Source organism: Podarcis raffonei, chromosome 3 (assembly GCF_027172205.1).
Source record: "Podarcis raffonei isolate rPodRaf1 chromosome 3, rPodRaf1.pri, whole genome shotgun sequence".
In the NCBI taxonomy this organism is placed as follows: Eukaryota; Metazoa; Chordata; class Lepidosauria; order Squamata; family Lacertidae; genus Podarcis; species Podarcis raffonei.
Window position 1 is genome coordinate 76,414,410 of NC_070604.1, and position 6,032 is coordinate 76,420,441.

Below are 6,032 nucleotides of genomic sequence, written 5' to 3' on the forward strand. Positions count from 1 at the left end.
GCACCGGTGCTTAGGCCTGGGACTTCTGCTCCAGCTGTGGCCATTCTCTGCCCCCAGCGGCAGCACTGAGGATGGAGAACAGCAGCAGCTGGAGCAGAAGCAACGCAAAGACCAAGCCACTGTTACGAAAAAGGAGCAATGCAGAAGCAAGCACCAGGTGGCTGGAATGGTAAACAGGATATGAATGTTATTGGATTGTCCCGTGGGAAACTGGGACTGTCTGTAAAGTGCTCTGAGAGCCGGATGTTACCTCAGAGCAGCACATGACCCTGTACTGGAAGTACATGGGTGGAGTTTATTCTCTCTCTGCACTGGGAAGCAAAGTGTACAGACATGTTTCTCTGTACTGCTGAAAGACAGGAATAAAGACATGTAGATATATTTCTGTCTGTCTCTTTCCCCCTCCCCTGGGAATGGAGGTGGGGTGGTGGTGGTGTGTTCTCCTTCACGTTGAGGAGAATCGCCGATTGGAGACCTCCTTTGATCTTGCCGGGAGTCGCAGACGGGAGGTCATAAGGAATCAAGCCGGGCACCTGGAGGGTGGCCAAATTCCTCTGGACTAAGAGCTAAGCTGCAGGCTCTGCTATTTTGGCTTGATCCCGACAACTGGTAGCAGAGGATGGTTATCTGATCTGTGAGAATCTGCATGAGAGGTGAGAGGTCGATGAATCGTTGCCATCCTCTGCACCTAAGGAGATAAAGAAAGCGTCTGCCTGCAGCCAGAAAGCTGAAACAGACAGCTGGACACCGAGAGGAGTGTGTTTCAAGGCAACGGAGAAGGTATGCTGCATTTTGGGGGAGAGAGAATGAACGCAGAAAGATTAATTTCTGGTTCACAAGAGCTGCGTTTGAAAAAAACAAGCTCTGAAGGCAAGCTTGCATGCCAGGAATTCCTGTGGTTTAGATAAGGAGTTCCGTCCTGAGCAGGTTGCTAGGCAACGTCTGCCAGTTACTGAGTGGCCTAAAAAGAGCCTGGGAAATCGAAAGTGTATCTGCGCAGCTGTGCAAGGGTTTTGAAAAAAACAGCCCAAAGGCAAGCCTGCCAGTGAAGCAGTAAACAGAGACTTTTGGAGTTTTACTGGCTTGAAAAGTGAAAGCTGGCTTGAGATTGAGTGTAAAGCTGACTCTTGGATTCAGCATGGATGCCAAGAAGGGGGGAGTGCCCCTGGGTGCCGTGGTTCTAGAAGAACACAGCCGGCATGCTGCACTGGAAGTAAAGCACAGGGGGAGGGAGGAACGGAGTTCTAATTCCCCCACCGATGAGGCTACTGGAAGGGATGCTGTAGCTTTGAATGTTGTCCAATGTTACAATTGCGGACAGGCTGGGCATCTTCAGCGGAACTGCAAGAAGCCACGTCAGCCAAAAGGAGCGAAGGGCCGCTCAGCTAAGCCTGGGGCGTCAGGCAAAGGTCATACCAAGCCTATGGTGGAACCTGCAAAGGCTTTGATGGCGAAAGGAACCACGCCAGATGTTGGGAACGCGTTTATTATCGACACTGCAGCCACGGTTCATATGTCCCCACACAGAGAACTCTTTTCAACGTTTAAGAAGCAAAGCTTCACTGTGACACAGGCCAATGGTCAGGAGCTAGAAGCCGCCGGCGTGGGGACTGTCTATCTTAAGAGTCTGGACTTGACAATAAACAATGTTTACTTGGTTCCTGAATTGAGGTTCAATCTGCTCAGTGTTTCGCAGATTGCAAAGAGAGGACTGAAACTGTCCTACGATGCTGAGAGCTGCGAGATCTACAAAGATGGAGAGCTTTATCTTTCTGCCAAACAGAAGGATGGACTTTATTTGTTGACTTTTGCACAAAGTGATTACATGGAATGTAATTCATCTGTGTCTAACCTAGTTTCTCTTGCAGGTGTGAGCAAGAAGGTGACCGGAGTCAACAGAGCATTTCAGCGGGTGTATGCTGATGTGATTGGTCCTCTAGAACCATCTAGAGGCAATGCAAGATATTATCTTGTGTGTGTGGATCATTTCTCTAACTATGTCTGGGTTTATGTGTTGAGAAAGCCACAGGAAGCCTTGGAGAGGTTTCAGGAGTTTTGTGACAAAGTTAAGAGTATGCATGGTGCTAACATTGATTGTCTATTCACAGATGAGAAGCAGATTTTTCTTTTACAGGATTTCCAAAGGTTCCTGCAGAAGAAGGGAATAAGACACAAGGTTTCTGTTTCAGCGGAAGTGTGGAACAGGGGTGTCTGTGTACGGGTGAACAGAGAATTGCAAAAGGGGATGGAAGCGCAATTGCTTAGTTCACATCTGTCACATGAGTACTGGGCCGAGTCTCTAATGTCGTTCTGTTATACGAAAGTGAGAAAGGTTTCAAAAGAGTTGGGAAGTTCTCCTTTTGAGAAACTGTTCCACAGAAAACCTTCTGTTGCCCATTTCAAGGTTTTTGGGTCTCATGTGAGAACAGAAGCTCCAGGTGGAGTAAAGAATGCCAGAGGCATTTTTGTGGGGTATGAAAAGGGTCTCTACAGAGTAATTTTGTCTGAATCTGGTCAGGTGATTCTCACAAAATTTCTAGAGAGTGCTCCTGAACAGGAGAGAGTGATAGTACACACATTTCCCACTGAGGACGATTCAGATGATGATGATTTCACTGATCTCAGCTGTAATGAAAGTGATGACACTGATAGCTCGGAGAGCTCAGTTGTCACAGTCATTGAGAGGAAGTCTCACACAATGGATAGGCCTTCACAACTGAAGGATAAACCACTGTTTACCATTGGAACTAGTTCTCCAAAGAGTCCTGAGACTGGACCAGTGAGCAGAGAGGATCAGCACCTCATACGTAGGTCTGAGAGAGTTACAAAGGGTCAACCACCCAAGAGGTACTCAAAAGAGTTTGCTAACTTAGCTGTTGCATGTGTTGCTGTTGTAAACAACCGAGGACAGGTTGGAGCTGTGTCTAAGTCAGAGACAAAGACACAACAGAGAGTTGCTAGCCAAGGTAATGCAGATGCACTCATTCCTTGGAAACCAGACAACCAGAGAGGTACACTGGGGAAACCAGTGGCGGGGAGTTCCAAGGGTGGAACTGAAACAACAGGGGAGTGTTATGTGTATAACAACTGTTTGTTTTCTTCTCTGGATCATGCTTTGCTTGCTGCAACACGCATTGATTCTTTTGGGGGAGGATGTTACGAAAAAGGAGCAATGCAGAAGCAAGCACCAGGTGGCTGGAATGGTAAACAGGATATGAATGTTATTGGATTGTCCCGTGGGAAACTGGGACTGTCTGTAAAGTGCTCTGAGAGCCGGATGTTACCTCAGAGCAGCACATGACCCTGTACTGGAAGTACATGGGTGGAGTTTATTCTCTCTCTGCACTGGGAAGCAAAGTGTACAGACATGTTTCTCTGTACTGCTGAAAGACAGGAATAAAGACATGTAGATATATTTCTGTCTGTCTCTTTCCCCCTCCCCTGGGAATGGAGGTGGGGTGGTGGTGGTGTGTTCTCCTTCACGTTGAGGAGAATCGCCGATTGGAGACCTCCTTTGATCTTGCCGGGAGTCGCAGACGGGAGGTCATAAGGAATCAAGCCGGGCACCTGGAGGGTGGCCAAATTCCTCTGGACTAAGAGCTAAGCTGCAGGCTCTGCTATTTTGGCTTGATCCCGACAGCCACAGCTTCTTCAGTGGTCTTCCGGCTTCCAGCTCACCTGATTGGTTCGCCTCTTGCTTTTGGCTCTTCTGATTGGGTCTGTTTTCCCAAGATTCCACCTATTTTGTGTTTGCTGCTGCCAGGAGCAACAAGGAATTATTTTTGTCTTTCCATTGTCTTGCTGCCGTGCTGCTCTCCTGCAGCCATTTTGTTCCATTAATGTAAATTTTGCTGTCTGCTGGTTCTCAGCCAGCAGCACATGAGTTCAGTCTCCATATGAGACAAACTCACAATTTCTTCATGTAACTACCAAGTAAAGCCTGCCTTTCAGGGATCATATCGTGAACTGAAATGTGAGTAAACTTTTTGTTACTTTACTCAGAAAGACTTTTGTGTCTTTATTCTTTTAAGAGGGATCAAAGGGGACACCAGGAAATAATTTAACTAAGAGATTCAAACGAATCTGCAAACTAGCTTCCAGCTATATTAAGGGGAATTTGCTCTGCTACATCACTCACTAGCATGTGTGAAGGAAGGATAATATTTATTCAATATATCTTTTCCTACTATCCTTCACATTCCCACATGTCTCACCCCTGGTTCCAATACAGAGAGAGAATTACCTGGACTTCTTATTCTTGTGGTTCAGGGTGCAGTGTGTGGGTGCTCAGTTCTGTTGAAATGACAAAAAACATTTATTTTTCCTCGGTTAATGTATTCCACAGCCAGAGCTACTGAACTTGGTGGGGACAATTTAGCACCTGTTAAGTATTCAGTGTCCTCAGGTCAGGTTACATGATTTTTGTCAGCTTTATTTGGGGGGAGGGGTGGCGAGCTACAGAGTAGTGTGTATTGGAGTTGTTTTTTAGGAGTCTGGTTTTGTGCTTTTTCCAGATAAAGCCATTTTTCTTCCACACCATCACCTCCATCTCACTAAATTGGCAGGGGGTGTGCCATTGTGTGGTTTGCCTCAGGTGCCAAAATGTCTTCAGTCAGCCCTGGATGCTGTTATGGGGCTCTTTGGTTGCAAGGATAACAGAATGCCAAGAAGAAGAAAGAGTTGGGATGAAGAATAAAAAAAACCACGGGAGATCACTTATTCTCTCTGTTACTTTAAGATGAACTTTTACCACCAATTTTGATGAACGCAGCAGAAATCTGCTTGACTTTCAGTCCTCTGATATTATAGACCTGGAGTTAGGAAGGTTGCATTTGGCCGCTTTGTTGTGTTTTCTCTGCCAAGAAAGCACAATGCGTCTTGCAAAGCTGGGTGATAGCTCCTGATGCACAGCACTCCTGTCCTGATTTGTTTAGAAACAGGAACAGCCAAGCCCCAGGGGCCTGCAAAGAGGAGTTAAGTGCAGATGAGCTAAGGAGCTCCTGCAGAGTACAATGACATATTTAAGGTTCTGATACTATTCCAGTTCTTGCTTGAGGAAACCAAAACTACATTTGTAATGCCTATCTCCTTGAGGAACTTAAGAATGTGAGCCACGCAAATGAGAGGGTCACAGAACAATGAAGAAAGAAAGCCAGAATCAGTGCCCCTCCAGCCATCCTCTTCATTGTGCATTCATGATTATTTGTGCTCATGATGGTCTTGGAGAGGTCACACGCGATCCTGCTTTCAACATGGTTTGTACTTGCAAATATTTTGGGGCAGTCACACTCCTTTATTTCCAATCAGTAGGTATCCCAAAACTTCCTGCTGAAATCTTGGAACTTTTTTTTTTAAAACAACAGCAACCACCACCACCCCACAAATGTTCTGGTTTGTTTTCGTGCTCTGCTTTTGTTGCACTATATAGCCCCTCCAGAAGGGAAAGAAGCAAACAGAAGGGAGAGCAGGAAGAGAAGTGAAGACTGCTAATTGAAAGACCAAAGACAGAAACGGCTACATTGGTATCAACAGTTAATGGACACAGTTGACTCATTTATCCATGAAGTTCACCGTTGCCAAGTGATGCAGTGATGTGGGGTTGGGTCATTGTGGGGTGGTTTAAGTGTTCTTTAGTTGGTTGGGTTAAGGTTGTTAGTTTTATGAGATAACGAAAGATTTCTACGTCCTTTGACCCCTGAGGGATTGTCAGCCCACCCTCATGCCAGCTGCAGTACTCTGAAGCATTACTCATTTTTTGGGTTGTTGTGGAAGGAGAACAACTACAGCAGTGGTTTTCAACCAGTGTACTGTGGCACCCTGGGGTGCCTTGAATGGTGGTCAAGGATCCCGCAGGCAACCGTGGCCTCTGTCCCTCTTTCCTTCCCTCCCTCCTCTGATGCCCTCTTGCGTCTCTGCCTCCCAAAGGCTTGCACAGCTGTTTGTTGCAGCAGCCACAGCTACAAGCTCCACAGGCAAATGGTGCCTCTGGGGCTGGCCAGAGGGTGCTGGTTGCCAGGAACTGAGGTGGCCTC

General features: G+C 46.7%; 1 long non-coding RNA gene across 1 annotated transcript; it reads left to right on the plus strand.

Moving 5' to 3' along the window:
• The first annotated feature begins 3,801 nt into the window (after window positions 1–3,801).
• On the plus strand, window positions 3,802–5,531 carry LOC128410797 (uncharacterized). Its single transcript, XR_008329607.1, has 2 exons — window positions 3,802–3,973; window positions 5,429–5,531. It is a non-coding gene; the product is annotated as an uncharacterized LOC128410797 (long non-coding RNA).
• The last annotated feature ends 501 nt before the right edge of the window (window positions 5,532–6,032 follow it).